This window comes from Podarcis tiliguerta (assembly GCF_965153285.1).
Source record: "Podarcis tiliguerta genome assembly, chromosome: 4".
Lineage (NCBI taxonomy): Eukaryota > Metazoa > Chordata > Lepidosauria > Squamata > Lacertidae > Podarcis > Podarcis tiliguerta.
This window is the reverse complement of record NC_139537.1, coordinates 45,693,270-45,714,429: the sequence shown is the minus strand read 5'-3', so window position 1 is coordinate 45,714,429 and position 21,160 is coordinate 45,693,270. Positions and strand designations below refer to the sequence as shown.

At 39.3% G+C, this 21,160-nt stretch overlaps 1 long non-coding RNA gene across 15 annotated transcripts in view; it reads right to left on the bottom strand.

Annotated features, from left to right (window-relative positions):
* LOC310677012 overlaps nt 1-21,160 on the bottom strand; it is a 224,281-nt gene that overhangs the window by 116,967 nt on the left and 86,154 nt on the right. For all 15 annotated transcript variants that reach the window (XR_014510829.1, XR_014510830.1, XR_014510831.1 and 12 more), the window contains one exon: nt 12,765-12,837. This is a non-coding gene — a long non-coding RNA (uncharacterized lncRNA). The remainder of the gene's footprint in view (nt 1-12,764; nt 12,838-21,160) is intronic.

The following is a 21,160-nucleotide window of genomic DNA, read 5'->3' as shown; positions in this document are numbered from 1 at the left end:
CCCTTAAACCTGAAAATCAATGTAATTGATCAACAAATAGACTACTGGCAGAAATGCTAGATGAGACCGTAATTCAGGATAGCATGATTGCGGTCTGCAGCCAGAACTAGGGAATGTAAGTGATGAGAAAGGGCAGTAAGAAAGGACATGGAGTGGGTGGAGGGGAGTCAGATACTATTCAATAGTAACTTTTAGTCTACGGCATAAGATGTCGACAACATGTAATAGTAATAAATGAGATCATTTTTACAATAAATAAATAGGTGATTCTCATGCTTATACCATAGGCTTATGGATCAGCTTAAGCTTTATCAGAAACAAAGGGCAATAGTGTTCTAATTGAAGCATTATCACATACAGTGGTACCTCAGGTTAAGTACTTAATTCGTTCCGGAGGTCCGTTCTTAACCTGAAACTGTTCTTAACCTGGAGCACCACTTTAGCTAATGGGGCCTCCTGCTGCTGCCACGCCGCCGGAGCACGATTTCTGTTCTCATCCTGAAGCAATGTTCTTAATCCGAGATACTATTTCTGGGTTAGCAGAGTCTGTAACCTGAAGCGTCTGTAACCTGAAGCGTATGTAACCCGAGGTACCACTGTACTTAGGAATTCTGAGTTGGCAAAATAAATTGCAAGTGAGGGTGTGCTCAAGGCGAGGCCACCATGGGGAACACAGGGTTCAAAACCCCTTGCTCCCATGGTAGCCTCTCAATCTGGATCTCATGCACAGTGGCTGCAAAAATTACCTGCGGTTAAGGGTGGGTTTGTGCGAGTATTTTTTCTCTCACAGAAGAAACTGATTAATTTTTCTGAGCAGGAAACTCATTGCATCTACTAGAACAGGCATGTCCAACTCCCAAGAGACTGCAATCTATTCCCACTATTAAAAAACTAGCAATGATCTACCCATTGGATTGACCAAAGTTGTTGAGCTTTTGGCATTCAGAGGCATACACCCTGTAACACTAAATGGGGCACAAACATCCTCACCCAGAGCTCCTAACAGTACCTCCATCTTGATATGATTCAGTTTCAACTTCTTCACCTCCACTTAGTCCTGAAGTGACACCAGACTAATAAAATCTCTAAACCTGGATGCCTCATTGTCTACAAACCCAAAATATCTCCTTCTCTCGTGCACTGTGACATCATGTGTTGCTTTGTCAAACTTAGAGAGTACAAGGTCATCTGGAAAAGATCTCTAGTGAGACATTCAAGTTACAACACCCCCTGGCCAGCAATTTTCATTTCAAAAAGCCACACAAACTATTATTTATAATTTCATTTTATTCCCTTTTATATCCCACTTTATGAATTTTTCAAAGGCTCTTAGTTTATATATATTCTTCCCCTCCCTCTTTCTCATCAAATAGATTATATATATTCCTCCTCTCCTTCTTTCTCATCAAAGGTTTCTAATTTAGCTTGTGACATCAACAACAATCTGGAAAGGAAAAATCAGGCCAAATCTCCCCAACAGCTTAAGATTCATAACAGTATTGCAAATGAGCCTTTTCCTTTTATAATTCATACTGATATTTACCACAATTGTTGAAACACAAAATGGTTTAATGGCCATCAAATAAAAACACTTAGAATTTATATAGCCTATTTACAACTCACTTCAAGTGTTTAAAGAGATTCACATGCATTGCAGCAGCAACATTTGCAATGACCATGCCAGGTAGGAGAGTATTATCATAACCAAATTCTGGGCTAAGGAGAAGGGATAAAATATTGAATATTGATTAGCATACAACATTCTAGTAAATTTGTTGCCAATGTGACCTTTGAGCAAGGGAATTTTCTACGGCACAATCACAGCCACTCCATTCACCAGATGTGCAAATACAGTAGGCGAATTATATAGGGTACTTTTGTAGGGATGCGGTTGGCACTGTGGTCTCAACCACAGAGCCTAGGGCTTGCTGATCAGAAGATCAGCGGTTCGAATCTCCACGACAGAGTAAACTCCCGTTGTTTGATCCCAGCTCCTGCCCACCTAGCAGTTTGAAAGCATGTCAAAGTGCAAGTAGATAAATAGGTACTGCTCCGGCGGGAAGGTAAATGGCGTTTCCGTGCATTGCTTTGGTTTCGGTGTTCTGTTGCACCAGAAGCGGCTTAGTCATGCTGGCCACATGACCAAGAACCTGTCTGCAGACAAACGCCGACTCCCTAGGCCTATAGAGCAAGATGAGAGTGCAACCCCAGAGTCGTTTGCGACTGGACCCTAACGGTCAGGGGTACCTTTACCTAGGGTGCTTTGTAAAGACAACCACTGATATTTTTTTTTTAAAAAAGATACTGAGAAATATAATAAATGTATCTCAAAAAAGATACTAAGCAAATAGATTTTGATTATATATTCAAGTATTTGCTACATGCAGCCCATCATTTATAGCCACCATTTATTTTTTATACAGAACACATTCACTAGAAAGTAACAGATCACCAAGTTCTTGCATATAAATGTTGCATAATTTATTTATTGCTCCCCCCTTTCTTACTGGTCTAACAACTTATACTTTATTTTTGCTTCTTAGTGTTTCACTTACTCATGTCCTACATCCTTTTGTTTCGTGTTTTTTTGTGTGTGGTTTTTTTTTAATGTTTCTCTGGGATTGTTCCCAATAGCTGACCCTGTGCCCCTTTGGTCAAGGAATCAGGTCAAGTGCATGACATCCAATGCTTCTCCCTCCTGATGGTTGTCTACTGCTGCTAGGTTCCTTCCACAGCATGTTAAACATCTGTGCAAGTGAAAGCTTAAATATGGTGACTTCAGCGTAAAAGCTGTTTGTAGAAACTAAAGCCAGTAGCAAAACTAGCCTAGAATTCTCGAAAACAGTACACAAATTTTAAGCACAATAATCCATAATAAAATACGGAGCCTGCATCTAAATGGTTATTTCCTAACACAACATAAATCCTGATCTTGCTTCATTTCCTTTTTGTCAAGAGCCAATAATCTGTATACTCAGGCTTTAAAAGAGGTTTTCCTTTGCTTAAAAGCAATGGCTGGGAACGAAACTTCAATAGAGTTATTGTTAACACACACTAGGAGTTGTTTGAGGATATTTTAGTAGGTGCCACAAAACCCACAACTGTTAAAACAAAGGAAGATGGAGCTACAGTCTGCACAAGCCTTTTGATTAGAAGACAACTGTTGGAATTTAATATAAAAATAAGCCTACAAATGGTAAACAATGGGAATTTAATATTAAGAAATATGAACGAATACCTAAGTAATTTAGTCAAGCAACAAAATATGAAGAGGCCCTAGAAATATATGTTTATTATAACCAAAATTTCTGCACCAGTTTTTTAAAAGTGTGCTAACTCATCCACTGTTCTGGAGCAACACAGCAACACAAGAAACCCTCTAACTCATTTTTCTGGATTATTTTCCAGACTTATCCAAACTTTTTTTGGACTGACCACTCAAAAATTGCTGGGGTTTTAAACACATAAACACATAAACACATAAATGCATAAACGTCTTTCTTTGGTGCCTTTTCAAATTAAGAAAATCCTAAGGCAGTGTCTTAGAGCCATCCCTTGTGTTGAAATATCATTATTAGAAAAAAATAAATCAAGTTCTTGACTGCTCTGCCCCCTTTCCACAGACTGCCTGAAGGGAGCTTGTGGACCACCAGACGAAAGTTTGAGCTATCTACTACAAACCAAGGTTAGGGCTGGGTGATATCTGATTTTGAATATCGTGATATATCACCAGCTAAACATCGCGATATACCAATATATTACAATGTCTAAAATAAGGATGGAGCTATGTAGAGGCATTGGCTGGCTTCATGGTTTCCCCTGAATCATGATTTTTGCATAGCACACAATCATGTTCATGATACATTGCCAGGTCAAAAATTATGAAACCGATATCACCATATCTTGGGGGTACCTCAAGGACTGCCTCTCCCCATATGAACTGACCAGACCCTGAAATCATAATCTGAGGCCCTTCTTTGTGTACTCCCTTCCACGAGAGGTCTGGTGGGTGACAACATGAGAGCAGGCCTTTTCTAAAGTGACTCCCTTCCACGAGAGGTCTGATGGGTGACAACATGAGAGTGGGCCTTTTCTAAAGTGACTCCTCATTTGTGGAATGCAGGCATGTCACCTTGCCCCCGCGACAGCGGGTGCCTGAGGTGTGCACGCATGTGTGTGTGATGTCAGTACACCTGCAGCATGCTGATGTAACTCGTGCATGATGCCAATGTGACACACACATGTCCCGTGGCGTGTACATGCCAACAAGTGGAATCTTGGGGGGGGGGGCACCCCTTCCTTTATAATTTGTGGGAACCCAGGGCGCCGCATAGTCTGATGTCTATGGTGGAATGCTCTCCCCAGTGAGGCTCGCCTGGTGCCTTTGTTACATACAGTTTGGTGAAAACATTTCTTTACAACCAGGCCTTTGGCTGCTGATTAAACAACCTATGGCCTTTTTATTGTGTTTGTGAAAGTGGGATCATTGGGTTTTGGTTATGTATTCTGTGTTCTCATTTTGTATGTTGTGACCCACCCTGTGCTCTTCAAATAAAGGGTGATATACAAATTTAATAGATAAATGATAGGTTTGTGAGACAGGGCTTGCCTGTGCAGAAGTCATGCTGGCTCAGTAATTTCTAGGCTCTCCCCACAATTATTTTTTAAAATTGTGCTAAATTGGCTATTTTCCCATCCTCAGGTATGGAGGCTATCTGAAGAACAAGTTATACATTTTTGTTAGAAGATTAGGGATTTCACATTTGAGTTCTTTGCAAATTCTCAGGTGGATGCGATCTGGATTCAGTCTTTCCCACCCCTGCCGGTAGATGCCATGGACTGGAACTGGAATCTTTTGGGTGCAAAGCATGTGCTTTATCACTGAGTTATTGCTCTTCTCCCAATGCTACTTCATCTGTAATGCTACTGCGCTGAGCATATTGCATAAAACACTGAACATATGGCACAATGTAGTCTCTTTGAGTGACAAATATCTTGTTGACAAGGTGCAAACACAAACCTGTATCGCACCAAGTACTTACTACTAACAAAAATTCTCCTTTCTCTGTACTCTTCTATTGGTTGTACTGTAGTTTCTGGCAACCCTCCATCTACACAGTAACCATATTATTAGAAAATGTGCTGGACCACAAAAATGAAGGAAGATTGATGTATGTCAAACCACACCTTTAAGTTTAAAGATAAATAAGCAGACAGGGGTATAAAAATACAAAAGAAAAGATGTGGAGATTAAAGGCAAGAGTTTCAAAACATTCAGATTGTATTCTAAGATCATTCCAACATATATTTTATGGTACTTGCCACAACTATCAAAAGGCATGTTGTGCTGCAGATATCTTTGCCAAATAAACATTATGACATAAACATTACATGCTGTTAAATATGGGAAGAGTGCCAAAACAGTCGTGTTCATCAGAATGTTTCCATTACTTCAATTTTTAAAATACCCCTCAAAATCTAACTGTATCATGAAGCAAACACTGAAAATTCTAATTTAGTATAAAATGTTCCACCCCTCTTTATTACTGAAACACTTTTATTTAGGTTGAGTTATTCACTTGATGCATCATAGATCTGGTTATTACTTGACTGAATGCATGAAATTGGTCTTCCAGATGATTTATTATCTTCACAGGCTTCTGGCTTCCAGCAGAAAGTGTGTGGAAAGTGAAATATCACATATTGGCTATTGTGTGTGGACTGGTTGTTCTTCCCAACCATTGTACATCAACCCACTTTCATATCTGGTTATACAGTAGTTGCATAGTCCCAGTAGCAAACCTTTTACTCTTTGGTGGTGGTGGTAGTAGTAGTAGTAGTAGTAGTAATAGTAGTAGTAGTAGTGTGTACATATTTGCATTCTTACAAACTTACATTTAATATCACCAATACCAGTTTTATGTTAGTTTTTAGCCATTTGCACTGATTACTACAGAGTGCTAAGACGTGAGCACTATAACTTTCAAATAGCATGCAATCATGATGCTTCTTTCCAAGGCAGCTTAGTAAACTATAATTGTGTCTATGTGTTTTCTTTAAAGGTCAAAGGCGAACAGCAGTTTAAACCCACATTTTAGTAAAACAAACTTGAACTTTCTAAACAATAACTCTCCTTTTTGTACAGTGATGGGGGATGGCTGCTTCCTGTCACAAGGCCTCAACAGAAGATAGCAGTTTGAACTAAGATAGCCTGGATAAGCTTTCAGCTCTGTTAAAAAACAGATGCAAAAAACCAGCATTGAACACAATCCTTATCACCATTATGACTAAAAGTCCTAACTAAAATGATCTGTTAGACAACATACACAGAACACTGATATGCCATGCCACAAACATATGCATGGTGTCATGTTAACTTAGGATGTAGCTGAAACAGAAGAGTATATATAATTCTTCAATAATAAATAAGGGCATAGATTATTTTTGGAATCAAATGCAATGTTGAAAGAAATGTTGAAAAAATGAATGGCTAAAAGTATATTTATGCTGATTGTCAGAACCACAGTGAATGTTTTACTAGCAATTTTATCATGCCTACTGACAATTACAAGCAAATCTCAAGAACTGTCAAGTACCCTTCTCAATTCCCAAATTTAATCTAATTTCCAAGTGAATACTGACATTAATAAATCTTCAGAACAAAATGTTTGACACAATATTAACCAATATTTTCTGTAAATGTCAAGAATGTCCAGGTTACTTAAAAAAAAAACCAATTTATTCTCATTTGCAACATTTAATAGAAAATGCCAAAGCAAAATGGTCGAATTATGCCTCCTTTTCATAGAGTTGGTGCATCAAACTGTAGCAGGTGACTAGTTGGAGTGAAATCTTTATGAAAAACTATCCCTGCACATAGATGGCAAGCAAGTCATAAAAATACTAAGCTAAAACCCTTCTTTTTTTTCTTCTTGCCATCTAATTTTCCATGTACAGTGTTTTGTTTGTTTGTTTGTTTGTTTGCATGCATTTGCAATCCATCCTATGAGTTCCATCTGCATTCTAAAGTGGTACAGTCCTAACATAGATTTATTACCTCTATGAGAACTAGACCCATTCACTGAATCCAACTTTTCTTGTTTGCATTGTCTGAAGATGTTAAACGTGTAGATAACACAGTATCACGTTTTCTGTCCTAACCTAAAAACACACCTGCATCCTTATAAGCTACATTGTTATAGAGAGATATTCAATGAAATAGTTCCACTAGCAGCACTTTTGTTTATGCAACTGAATTTCTTCTCTCTATGTGCCCACCACATACTTCTCTAAATGTTTTCCAGTTGACCAGGGCAATTCCCAGAACTTAGGGGGCGGGCAGCAAGAAGAAAGGAGGGAGAGGAAGTTTTGCTTCACAGCCGGAAGTGGAACTGTTTAGATGAATACTATCCATAGCGCTTTAAACTTTTTAATACAGCAAAATTAAGACAAATCCTAACAACATACTTTGAACTTTCCACAGCAATATATTTCACTCTGTTGCAACAGGAACACATAAGTATGCCACCTAATGGAGCTGTCTAATCACAGCAATGCATTCTGATGCTTAGCAGTAACAATTTGCAAAGTAGTTACAATTATAAATGATACAATGTTAAGTGCTTTTCACATTAATGTCATAATCAAAAAATATGTTTCATTAAATGTTTTGTCAAACTACTTTTGTTCATTAAGAAAGCAGGCATATTTTAATAGTATTTGTTACTTATAGCATATACAAATGAACTGATGGTTCAGTGCAGAAAACATCTTTATATACATGTATTTTATATCTCTCAAAAGCATTTTTTGAGAAACTGCTACCACTCTCTTGTATTATTTTATTTCTTTACAGGGCTGTTTTTATTACAATCTGTCTCAAGTCCATGCACATATTAAAAGAATAGAATAGTAAAATCACAATGCAACAAATAAGATGCAGCTAATAGCCCAACTGACACCATAAGTTAGGCTCCCCAGCACTATTTATTCATAGATATTAGATATGACTGTATGCAGAAATGTTGAAGCTCATGGAACATGGGTTGCTTAGACCATCCCAATTTTGGGATCACCATCCATAGTTCATATTGTGACCAACAAGGCTAGATCATCCTGCAATGTTTTATTATTAACTGCCTACCTTTTTTAAAAAAAGCAAATAGTTAAAATCTATACTGAATAGGTGGATTAAGTTTTTTAAAAGATGTCTGATCATGTTTACAATAAAAATCACATTTATAGCATACTCCAGCTGCATACTCCAAATCAGTATTAAATCCACCTGAAGGCAAATAACAATAATAATACCTTTATTGTCATTGTACAAGATGTGCACAATGAAATTAAATGAGCCTCCTTCCCCCCCACAAACACTCAGTCTCGTTGCACTCTGTGTGCTTATCGAACAACACACCACCTCGCAAGCAGCAATTTCACTACTTCTCCAGTACATCTTCTCCAAATACAAAGTGACCAAATATCAACAACCAGGGTATGATTTTTATTTATTTTAAAAGCAATATGTGCCATTCTATCCTTCACACAAAATTGGCATATTGGTAGATAATATGGCCAATCAGAATCTCAACCAGGCCCTGATAAACATCTCCCCTAAGGGCAGGGAGGGGGAAGGTAATCAAACAAGATGTAAGCAGCCAGACTCTTTTGTTCCTTGATAAATATTTGCCTTTGTCTTTTGTGATAAGGTCTGCTGCCTGCATTTCAACCTCAGAAAGGCCCTGTTGTTTCTGCAGAGAAAACATTTAATTAAGATCATTGCTGATTTTGCAGCCCCCCTGTGTGCTAAAGGAAAGCCAAGAAAGCAGGTAGGAGGGGGGTTTGGGGGGGTGGAAAATCAAGCCAACCTCCTTGAGTTGTAAACAGGGAAGAACAAATGTTATGCAGGTTCCACAACAAGGAAACACATGCCCTCCTGCTGAAAGTGCTGGGGGGGGGGGGAGTTATCTCCTGGAGATCCAAAACTGCAAGGCTGTGGGAAGAGGGCAGGCAAGTAGCCTACAGAATCAGGGCTGTGTGGGAAACCAGGAATGAAAGTCATGCGTTTAAAAGGCTTCTGTGAGATACTAAGGACAAGGGGGTGGGGAATAGAAGTGCAGAGATATTCTAATAAAGGTACTGGCAGTCAGTGACAAAACCATTTTTGCTCATATCTAGACATGACAGTGATTCTCTTATGCTATGAAAAAAGTAAGAAGCATAATGAAGAAAACGGATTTGGTGGTTTTCCCAAATTCTTAAAAGGTCAGTTCTATTTCTTTCTTTTTTACAATATCTTTCAAATTATGCCACCATGTGTAATGTATTGAATGAGAAGCAAATAGGTGATTAAAATCAGTGCACATATGCCAGCTACGGTTATTATACATCCTGATTTTCCTGGACATACAAGGAATACCACAGTCAGCAGCAGTACAGTGGTACCTCGGGTTAAGAACTTAATTCGTTCTGGAGGTCTGTTCTTAACCTGAAACTGTTCTTAACCTGAGGTACCACTTTAGCTAATGGGGCTTCCCACTGCTGCCACGCCGCCGAAGCACGATTTCTGTTCTCATCCTGAAGTAAAGTTCTTAACCCGAGGTACTATTTCTCGGTTAGTGGAGTCTGTAACCTGAAGCATCTGTAACCCGAAGTGTCTGTAACCCGAGGTACCACTGTATCTGGAAATCAGTCAAATGTCTGGTAAAACCGAGACATGTGTCAGCCCATTTTGGCAGTGCGGGGTTTTTTTTCATAAAAATAGCTCAAAAACTGCAATTTTTGGGGCCAACAAAACAAAACTCAACCAACTTTGACCAAAAAAGCTTAACAATTTTTCTGTCCAGATTTTCACTGTTTGATGTATGGTAATCCTATGCTAGCCTTTCAGAAATAGACTGCATGTGCAATAGAAATAGAGACTCCAACATCACTGAGCTCCTTATGGATTTCAGTCACAAAAGTTAGTTATTTGAATTGCTATAAATAGATTTTCAAGATGCTGTACTTAAGATTCAGTCTTAAGATTCAGAGGCCCTTTTTGTTGCATGTATTTCGGAAACAATAACCACACTGCCTTATGTCTTTCTTGCAATTTGTGTAAATTTCACAACAAAGGAAGCAATAAACAAAACCAGAGTGCAATGGGATTAAGCCAAGATTATCTCAATTGATCTTCTCCACAAGTGTAGGGAAACCAGACTCCCTTAAGAGCACTCATGATGATAATGAATAGCAAAAAATTACTCGACTAAAATTGCATCAGCCTAAAGTTGACAGTAAGAAATTATTATGTTGAGTGTTGGGCACACAAATGTACAAGAATGAAAGCTGAGGGCTTTTGACACTGGAGAGGTACTTCCTGCAGTCTTATCTTTGCCGCAACAGCAGGGCTGCTATAAACAAAGATGATTGTGAAGCTCAGACTTAGATATCCATAAGAATTCCCTGAGATAGTCAGTGGAAACTTAAAAGATCTTTTAAAATGTAATGTATTTTCATAACTCTCAGAAAGCCGAAGAGGAAACAAAAACAGGAGCGCAAAGTAAGCTTACAGTTAAATGTAGATGTAGAATTTGAAGCATATTTTATCACTCTGAATGCATAAGAACGCTGCACTGATATGAAATTAGTCTTTAAAGAAAAAATAAATCATTGCTTAAAATTAGAGAGCCTGCAGAGTGTCAAAATGTTCAAAACCAATTAATAGAAAATATCAGCATCATAGGTTGGAATAGACAGTCTCACAGTGAGTAGCATTTTCATAAGTTTATAGAGAATGTAAAGTGAGGCAATAATTTAAAAAGAGGAATGTTTCTAAAAGAAGAGCAAGAAAAGCCGTGTTCAAGTGAACACAGGAAGGTATTGTCCATGTGTAAGACTACTGGGATACAGACAAAAGCCTTTCCCATAATACCTATGTGCCTGGATGCTCCTCTCCAGACCTTGTGTGTTTTGCATGGCGGTCTGAAGAACGTTTCCAAGTATGGTACGTTGAAACCTGATTAAGATGTGGGAATATTTCTAAGCAAGTTCAAAAGGACACTTTTGACACTCTTTTCAGCCCTTTGTGCTACACACACAAAGAGCCAAAGAGGAGCCTGTACACCCTGGGATGTGGGGGGCAGAGACTGCATGTGTACCCCTACCCTCATTTATGGATAAAACCTTCCCATGTTCAGGTGAACATGGCTTTGCAGAGTCTGAAACAAAGATACTAATGCAGCCTAGAAGATTGGAGATCTATATGTTCGAGTAGTATACATGAATCTAGTAATAAAACAGTTCCTCCTAGACTGTGCCAATTCAAGTGGGAGAACATCTATGCCTCAATGTTTGTCCATTTATAATTATTTCCTAAATATCCAAAGCTAGCATGTCAGGAGGAAGTGTTCAGCCTTGCCATCTCCCTTATATACTCATTTTCTATGAGCTGGATTTCCCCCTTCCTACATTAGCAAACATTTGAGCGTGTAACACAGGACCTAAAGAAGAGCCTTTCCAACTTGATTGTAAAGTTTCAAATGTCAAATGGAAATGTTGGACATCATCAAAGCCATTTCATGACAATGTGAAAACACCTGGGAAACCCAGACAAGTTGTAAAATCAGAAGTGTGTGTATACAATATGAACATCAAAGGTTTGGGGAAAGAAACTAGTCTATAAGATTTAAGACTGGTTGCATCACGCATCTTTTATGTTACTCCTCATATACTTCTAATGTCAAGCCCTCATGTTCAACATATCTGACATTCCATCAGGAAGATATTGAAACTAAAAGAATCTCTGATTATTCATTAGTCTTGGTTTGAGATGATTAGGTGATTTTCTTCATAGGTTAACAACTGGCTTGCCATGTAGTGATTTTAAATTGCCCAGCCAGTGATGATCTCAGTTAACGAGGTTCGGACTGGTATGGGGGGCACAACAAGTATGTTTTCAACAGATGGGGGAAGCCTGGCAGTTTTGAATAGGGCAAGGCCAGCATGCTAATGGGTCAGGGTGCATGATCAATACAGGAAAAAAGAATCAAGTCAACATACCTGGGAGTGAACCAAGATATAAAAGCTTAAGTGGGCGCCTAAAATACCCGAGGCCTAGAAATTCTGCTCCAAATAAGGTTTTCCATCACAAAATAAACCTCAACAGCAATGACAGCCTGGAAAGAGGCAGGGTTCCACAGTGGTTAGCATGCTGGATTTGGAACAGAGAGGCATGGGCTTAAACCTCAATTCTCAGGGATACTCACTGTGTGACCTTGGGCAAGTCATATATTTTCTGCTTGAGGCAGGACAGCAATTGACATACAAATAAATCCCAGTCAAAGTGCACAGGACCCAAGGCTGGCCAAGTTATTTTGGAGCCTGAGGCAAAAAACACTTTCCAGAATACCTTGCTGGGAACAAATATGCCAACAATAATAAATAATAATTGATTTTCTTCCATCTCATGATATCCAAAAGCCGCTGCCTAAGAGGGAAACCTCACTTTGCCTAAAAGTAGGGCCAACCCCACACACCAATCTAACTTACTTCACAGGATTGCTGTGAGGATAAAATGGGATAATTCAAGTGCATGTCACTAGGAGCTCCTTAAAGGGCTGGTACACACACACACAAATATATAATAGGTAAGTAAATAATTCAAATAAGGAACTTTGTAATTTTCTACATATTTGTCAGGAAAACATTGGGCAACAAATGCAAGTACTGCAAATATTCATTGAGTTACACAGTAATAACCGTGCTGTGCCAAAACAACTTACCATTTGTGCTGTACGCCTGATGGTTAAATAAGAACTCTGTGTTGCCAGCTACATGGTGAAAATCCCCGAAGACCTAGAAAATGAAGGTAATAAAAACCAGTTAAAAATCCACACACGTTTCTAAGCTTGATTCAAAGGTTGCTAATTTTATTGGATTTTTGTTTGGATATCTATTTTCAAGACTTCAATAAAAGGCTGGCTTTAAAGCTCAAGCGATTACTTCCATTAAAAATATCAGTGATACCACGCCTGTAAAAGCCAACATACTTAGGGCCATGAAACATTAAGTCCTTTATTTGTTCATATGCCAAGTTTTGCATTCACAACCACCCTCCAACCTCTCTGCCCTCAACCCTGACCTGATCATGCTGTGTAGAAAGAAAGAGTAATTCATTCCTCACGTTAGCCTATTCTTGGGCCTCTCTTCTGAGCAAAGATTATTCACAGTAAACAGTTATTATTTCTATGCTCAAACAACATAGGATCAGAGATAATTCTAAAGTCACTACACCAATTTTCTCATTTGGCCATTATAAAAAAATATCCTGATCTGATACACAAAAACAAAATGTAGATAACGTGTGCCCCACCCCCTGCAGAAATAAAAACTAAGCATTCAAATTATTTCATGGAAACGTACAATCATGATATGCATAATTCTGAATTTGGAATCTGACTCCAAACTGATGGGATATTATTTGCAATATGTTCTTATATTCATAGCTGCAAGCATTCAAATGGTCTTATGCAAACAATAATTATATCCATATTGCCGAAAGTAGAATTCGATGACAGAATATAACATGTTTTTATATTCATTACCACAAGATGCTGTGGTAACCACCAACCTACTTAAGGGTTAGACAAATATGGCTCCTACTAGCACCAACAGGAACATGTATCCTGAGACTTAATGCAGCCAAGGTAGTAACTGTGAGTGGGCTGGGAAACGGCTAGCTCTGCCCTTCCTGCATGCCATTGACCCAATCCTGATTGCTTTCCCCACGCCAGCTAATCTACCGATTTTTGCGTGTTCAGACCCAGAAAGCTCCCCCCTAAATAAATTCACACTTGACTCAAATTTTGGTTTTGGTTTTTGGCAGAATTTAGACCACAAGTTTATTGATTTCAGAAAGTGAATGCTTGCATAGGCTCTGGTTCGACTAGCTCCCTGCCATGCAGGTAGCGCTGACCCAGGGTTCCAGCATAGGTCAGCCAAGGGTGAACACCTGGATAAGAGGAAAGCTGGAACAGGCTATCTCCGCCACCCAAATATCCCCCTGGACTCAGGCACGGGCACAACCCCCTCTCATGGGTTGACCAAACCATCGAGTCCCTGGATTCCTTTAATGGAATACCCTTCACAGAGGGATGGTGAGAGCGTTCTCCCATCCCTATCACCTGAACCAGAGCCTATCCGCAACCTTACAAGTTGTGATGATTTGCTTGCAGCAGGCAAAACCCAAATGGCACCAGCCAATCAGCCAAGTGGGGAAAATTCCTGCCGTGCCCCTGTCCCAACGACAGACACACAACGGCATAGCAAGGTCAAGTGCAAAGCCCTAAAAATAGGGAGAGGTGGGCGGGTGTTCCGAATGCACGCGCCGAAAGAGGAAGCTCTGAGTCATGTACATAGGTATATATAGGTCCCTCAAACCATTTGGACTGCATCCCGTTGGCCTGATTAAACCCAGCATCAAGTGACCTACCAATTGGGTGTTGTGGCTGACCAATTGTACCCACCCACAACACAGGGTGTCGGTTTCCAGGTCTCACCGCAATACGTGCCCTCTTTAAGGGAAGACCTGATGTATTTCAACCAACTACAAGTGGTACGTTCATTGTTACATGTAGTTTGGCCCAGAGTGGAAGTTCCGCGTTAAGAAACTATGGCCCACTGAACACATAACTATGATGGCAAATAACTGTGGGTTCCTTTGAGGTTTGCAGGTGCAGTTTCTGGAGGCATCTGTTTGGTTGCTGCTTAGAATTCTGGACTGGATGAACCATTGGTTTCATCCAGGAGGGTTCTTCTTACGATGGTTAAACTGATCTCTACTATGAAACACCTTGCTGTTCTCTGAGTATTGCCACACTGTGTAACATATTCAGAATAGGGGTCAGCTATGTTAGATTCATGGGTCTCCTAATGTCTACCAGATTTGATTTGCCAAAGAGAGGTCGTGTGAGGTATGAAGAAATGGCTGGCAGGCTAGACATGCTTTACAGACATTAAACTGTCTGCCCTTGATTTACTGAATCTCTCAAATTACAGCCTTTCATGAGATAAAAACATACCTAACAATGTCTTTCCCTAAAAATTAAAATAAAAGAAAGCCTTGAAAAGACATGCAGAAATCAAAATAAGCAATGTAATTCATGATCATTTGTTTTTAAGGGGACTTTGAAAACAAAATACTTGGCTTGTTTGTTTTGGTTCACACTCAATGGGAAATTTGGCAGAGGGGGCATACAAAAATCCAAAGAGGAAGAAAAATCAAAGGTGGGAAAACATTTCTGCTTGCAATGGAAATTTTTATTCAGAACCAACACCTCTGCTTGCATTGTGAAGGGCCAACCGGGTTTTTTTTTATGACCCATGCAGGATGTTAGCAACAACACATAGCATTAATGATTTATATCCACAAAAGGTCATTAAGGGTGCCTCTTTGATTCTTCATTTTACTTATCCTGTCAATAAAGTGCTTTGTTAAACTCTTACGCTGGCCTCTTCAGGATAAAAGGGGCGGGAAATAACAGCAACAAAATGGGGTTGGGGGAAGGTGAGATTATACAGTATCCTAAAATAAACATACTGCGGTATCTCTAACTCACAGTCTCCCTGTAACTGATACACAGCATTTAATGAAAGTCCAGAGATATGCTTTTGTCTTCAATTAAACCACAGCATGGTTTTGACTGGGAGGCCCTTTCACAGGATCCCACCACAATGGAAACAGGCACAGATCCTTCATTGTAAATCTTATTCTCATTCTTGAGCAAACAAAGATAATTAAAGTGGCCCATACAAGGAAAATGGCAAGGCCATAAACACAGCAGACAAGGCAAGTAATAGTCTAGCAGACAAGGCAGGTAATTAAAGTAGTTAATTTCCAAAACAAAAAAGCAAGTCCATAAACTTGTTGGCAATTCAAAACTGTCCTTAAGAACCGTTCTTTTCTTAAAGCAAACATCAGTAGGCAGGGGAAGGGGGAAGGGAGCCATCAGAATGCCATTAGATGCTACATGACACATCCATGAATCAGTCACCTACTTGCTCCTAAAGAGAAGCATGTAATGCCACGGAAGGACTAGAAGCCATCCCTGTCTTTCCAAAATTAATGTTTAAATACAAAAAAAATAAAAAAAAATAAAGAAGCAATGTATCATCAGCCTAAGCTCATTTACATTGCATTTTTGAAATTTATGCTAGTCATTTACAATCCTAAAAGAATAGGATACAGACGATCCAAGTGTCCCCATTTTCCACGGACAGTCCCGGATTTATAGATGCAGTCCTGGTTTCTGATTTGATCCCAGAATGTCCCGCTTTTCCTTAAAATGCTCCTATTTTCATTGGGAAAATGTTGGAGGGTATGGGATAACCAAGATAACATGATATTTATTAAATCAAGGATGGGGAACTCTGAGCCCTTCAGATAGACTGCTACTCCCATAAGCTCTCTTGCTGTTCTGGCTGGGGCTGACGGGAGTTGGAGTCCGGCAAAGCCGGGTGAGCTAAAAGTTCTCCCATCTCTGTCTTCCCATATATAGAGAAAAATGCAAGGTTGTTATAGCACAGCTCCCAGTGGAGGATTTATAGCGCCTCATCACAATCTTGAATTTCCATGAAGTCGGGAAGGGGTAGGGGGAAAGAGCAAAAGAAAAGGACGGCTATATCAGCTGTGGTCATGGCATAGGAGCGAGAAAGGGGAGACATGGACAGGTGAAAAGCAGTGGTTATGAAAACAAATAGGGCAGAAATTTGTGTAAAGCAGGGAAGGAGGAAACTGAAAAGAAAATGGTGGTTTAAAACAGCAGATGTGAGTAAAGTTATGTAGTTGTTTTCACTACTTGATGTAGAAGGCTGAACACATTAAGTGTAGATCAAATCCAGCATTTTTCTTTCATAATATACACCTTCTCCACCCCCTCCCCCCTCCCCCAATGTTCTTAACTAATATGGAGAATATCTATTTTCTTTTTGTATGTGTGCCATGACATTCTGGCCTTGAGCCTATTGACCTTTTTGAATTCCCACCGATACTAAAAGCATAGTCAGACTTTTCTGAAGTGATTGATACACTTCTCTTCCAATGACTGGTTCTGTTTGCACATGTTGAGAGGCTTGATACCTCGAGGGAATTTGCAGGCATATCAACTAAGACCTGCTTCACGGGTCTGTTGGAAATTGTATCTACAAGGCGATTGTCCTGCGGGGCAGCCCATTAGTGTGCACAGCATTTCACATGGATACTACCAGCCACTTTCCTCACACTGCTACAAATCTCCAAAAGATATGGTTGTGAGATTACCAAAATATATATTTTAAAATGGTAGGAGTCGGCCTGATGTTATTTTATCATGCGATTTCACTAATACGGGAAAATGCTTAACTTTTGAAAACTTCATATTAATACAAGTGGAATCTGCAGCAAAATGTTGCAGTGTGGAGTCTTAGGATCATCTGTTAAATTTGTTCACCCACCAGGCTTCCTGGTTCCCTCTCCCCAACAATTATTCAGCATCCCATGGTCATTTATCATGCTCTGTCTTCACTGGGCTGTATTGGGTTTTCAGACACCTAGCCTTAGGTCCATCTTCTTTCTTTCTCTTTTCTTTCTTTCTTTCTTTCTCTCTCTCTCTCTCTCTCTCTCTCTCTCTTTCTTTCTTTCTTTCTTTTTTGTTGTTGCTTCTCATAGAATCATCAAGGATCATCTAGTCCAACCCCCTGCAATACAGGAATATGCAGCTGTCCCTTACGGGGAGCAAACCTGCAACCTTGGCATTTTCAACACCACACTCTTACCGACTGAGCTATCCACCTCTACAAACCTTGAGGTTCTACCTCGGCCTGCCAATACTTTCCTTTGGTGTATGGATGGTGCCACTGTGGCTACATAAAGATAGGCACCCAGAGAACAGAGAATGCTGTTAGTATGATTAGTAGCAGCTATAATTCTGTGCATAATTACAGCCATGCATTTCCTTACACAAGCTATGGGATGAGGTACAACGGGTATATAGAGAAACCAGTTCTCTCCATATTCACAACAGAAAGACCATACACCAAGGATGGAATTCCCAGCATTAAGGAGGCCCTGTCCTCTGGCTGTAGTGCAGACGTCAAACAGTAAGCCTTGAGAAAGTAATATAGACAAGAGTTTTAAATTTATAAAATATTTTTCATATGCTGTCACTGCTTAAAACATACACATACAGTGGTACCTTGGTACTTGAACAGCTTGGCTCCCCAACAAGTCAGCTCCCAAATGCAGCAAACCCAGAAGTAAGTGTTCTTGAGTGCAGGAAGCTCCTACAGCCAATAGGAAGCCACACCTTGGTTTTCAAATGGTTTCGGGAGTCAAACAGACTCCCAGGAACAGATTCAGTTCGAGAATCAAGATAGTGCAAGTATTATAATATAGACTGTGCTGCATTTATACATGGCACTGAATTAAGAAAAAAATACACCTTTTAATTTCTTGCATTGTCAAGAGCTTTTACAACACTTTGGCTAAATTTGAAGACCAGATTATCTTTAAAGAAAACAACTTGGAAAAACCGTTCAGTTGTATAACTTCCAAATAAGCCAAGAGGCAGAAAAATGGATCCAAGATGGTAAACAGATTCTGTTAATGATTTTGATTAAAAAGAAGAAATTCCTGCAAGGGCTAAATGAACAAATCACTAGGTTGAGGGGGAGAAGAATGAATGTTGTGGTATTGCTGGTGATAAATTACTTTCAACTATACTGAGGTCAGATGTGGAGAGAGGAGAACTGAGTAACTAAGCCTGATATTAAATTGATTGAAAAGCAATAACTGGTCATCATAATTCATACTAGAAGACACTTGAAAGGTCATATACTTCAAGGATTAGTGGTTAGTGCTGGTGACATAAACTACCAGTCCATTCATATGGCCTTTTGTTATTTTTTCTGTAAGAATTAGCATCATGTACCTGCAAAATGGGTATAAACCCAGCAGACCCAAATGGCACATCACACTGATGGGATACAAAAGTTCCAGCATTGAAGAATGAGCCCTACTATTCAATTCATTCCAAGGTAGACTCTTTAAGGCACTAACAGGAAGGATGTGAACAATAGCCTTGTGTTTTAGATCTACCCACAAAAAGGTGCTTCTGAACCAGTTCTGTTCACAGAGGTTAATATCCAATCTCCTTATTAGTACAAAAATATGTCTGGGGTTCCTAGATGCTAGTTTGGTGTTGTAAACCACTGGTTTATCATCATTCCAGCTGACCTGGTTTTCAAATCTGAATATTGATATTGGCTGCCGCCGGCTCAATGCAGATTTCTGTCCAAGCTCAGTTTGAAGACCTCCAGCAAACGAGAACTCACCACTTCCTAAGCCTGTCTCTTCCATTGATGCCAATGGAAGGTTTCTCCCAATGCTAACTGCTACATCGGGGATGGGGGGGTTCACCAATTTCACGACAATGGAGGGAAAACTTAAACTTCTCCACCCAGAGAACAGCAAACCACCCCCACCCCCAGCATATTCAAGGACAACCTTCCCCCGCCAAGGCCGTGTGTGTGTGTGTGTGTGTGTGTGTGTGTGACAATGCGATTGTTGATCACAAAATTAAGATGATGTGTACTTAGGTCCTGACAACACAGAAAAAGAGAAACATGATAAATGGCGATAATCAACTGACAAATAGCCCTTAATACCAAAAGTTAAGCTTAGTTTCTCATAGAAATGTGAAAAATAATTCCACAGCACAAACAGTATACCTAAAATAGGGTTGCCATATGAAGCAGCGTTCGGGCGGAAATCGGCCAAAAAAAAAAAAAAATGTCCGGAAAAATCCAGACATATGGCAAGCCAGGTCTGTAGTGTCGGTTTTGCTGATTTTCCTAACAAAATTGCTCAGTGTAAGTTAAAAACGGATTTCCACTTTTTGAACTATGGCTACCCTAGGAGATACATACAAGCCCCATCATGCAGGATTTAAGCACATACGAACAAATGCATGCAGAAATCCAAGGTCCTAGTTTTCCAAAACTTAATATTCTGTGAAATCAGGACCAAATTCTTGCTTGTACTGTTTCTAAAGGAGTCGAAATTCCCAGCCAACCTTCTCTTACTGTCATCCAGCTGTTTCACCCATTCAAAAATAGGTCACAGATTTTTTAAAAATCAAATGAGAAAAACCACATAAATATTCTCTTCTCGTTACACTTCTACCAAACATTAAAAACTTTACCTTTCATGAAAGGCACAATTGGAAAAGTTTAAAGCATTATATTGTAAATACTAGAAGGAAATTAAAATTTAAGTTATAATGCTGGTTCCCAAGTCAAAATAACTTTGGTTATTGTATCCTGAGCATAGAGTGAGATCTAAATAGTTACATTAAGGTCTTCTTACATCTGGTACACACCCAGTGTAACATTTTGGCTTGTTTGTTCTGATTCCAATGCTATTATCACAAACCCTTCTTAAAATGCTCTTTGTTTTCAAAAGTGATTTCCCACGTACTGGGTTTGGATGTGTGGTTCAAAAAACACAAGTCTCACAATTCTTAGATATGTAGAACAGATTTCACTGTTACCTAAATTATGGTCGAAGTAATTATTATTTCTTCACATCCCTGCCCCAGTCATACTTACATCTTTTCATTTTTTATATTTACTGCTCCTTCCAATCTCTTTTTGTTATATCCCCCTTTCACCACTCTTATATTCCATTTATTTTAATAACTTTTAACAATGTTTCTGGAACTCGGTACCAAAGGTGATAGACTACCTCTCCATATTCAAGCCTTTAAACAGGATGCGAAAACCTTTTTGTTCACTTTTGATTTTTTATGCTTTTAACTGGTCTGCTGAAATCTATGATGCTGTTTCTGTTTTGTTTACTGTAATTCTATTGTACTTTTAAATTTCTATGGGATCTGATGTCCATTTTACTATTCACTGCCTATTTTATTAGATTTATTAATTTTAGTGCTTTTGTTTTATTTTCACATTACGTATTTAAGAATTATTGTTACAGATTTGACCTATGTGGGACGCGGGTGGCACTGTGGGTAAAACCTCAGTGCCTAGGACTTGCCGATTGTATGGTCGGCGGTTCGAATCCCCGCGGCGGGGTGAGCTCCCATCTTTCAGTCCCAGCTCCTGCCCACCTAGCAGTTCGAAAGCA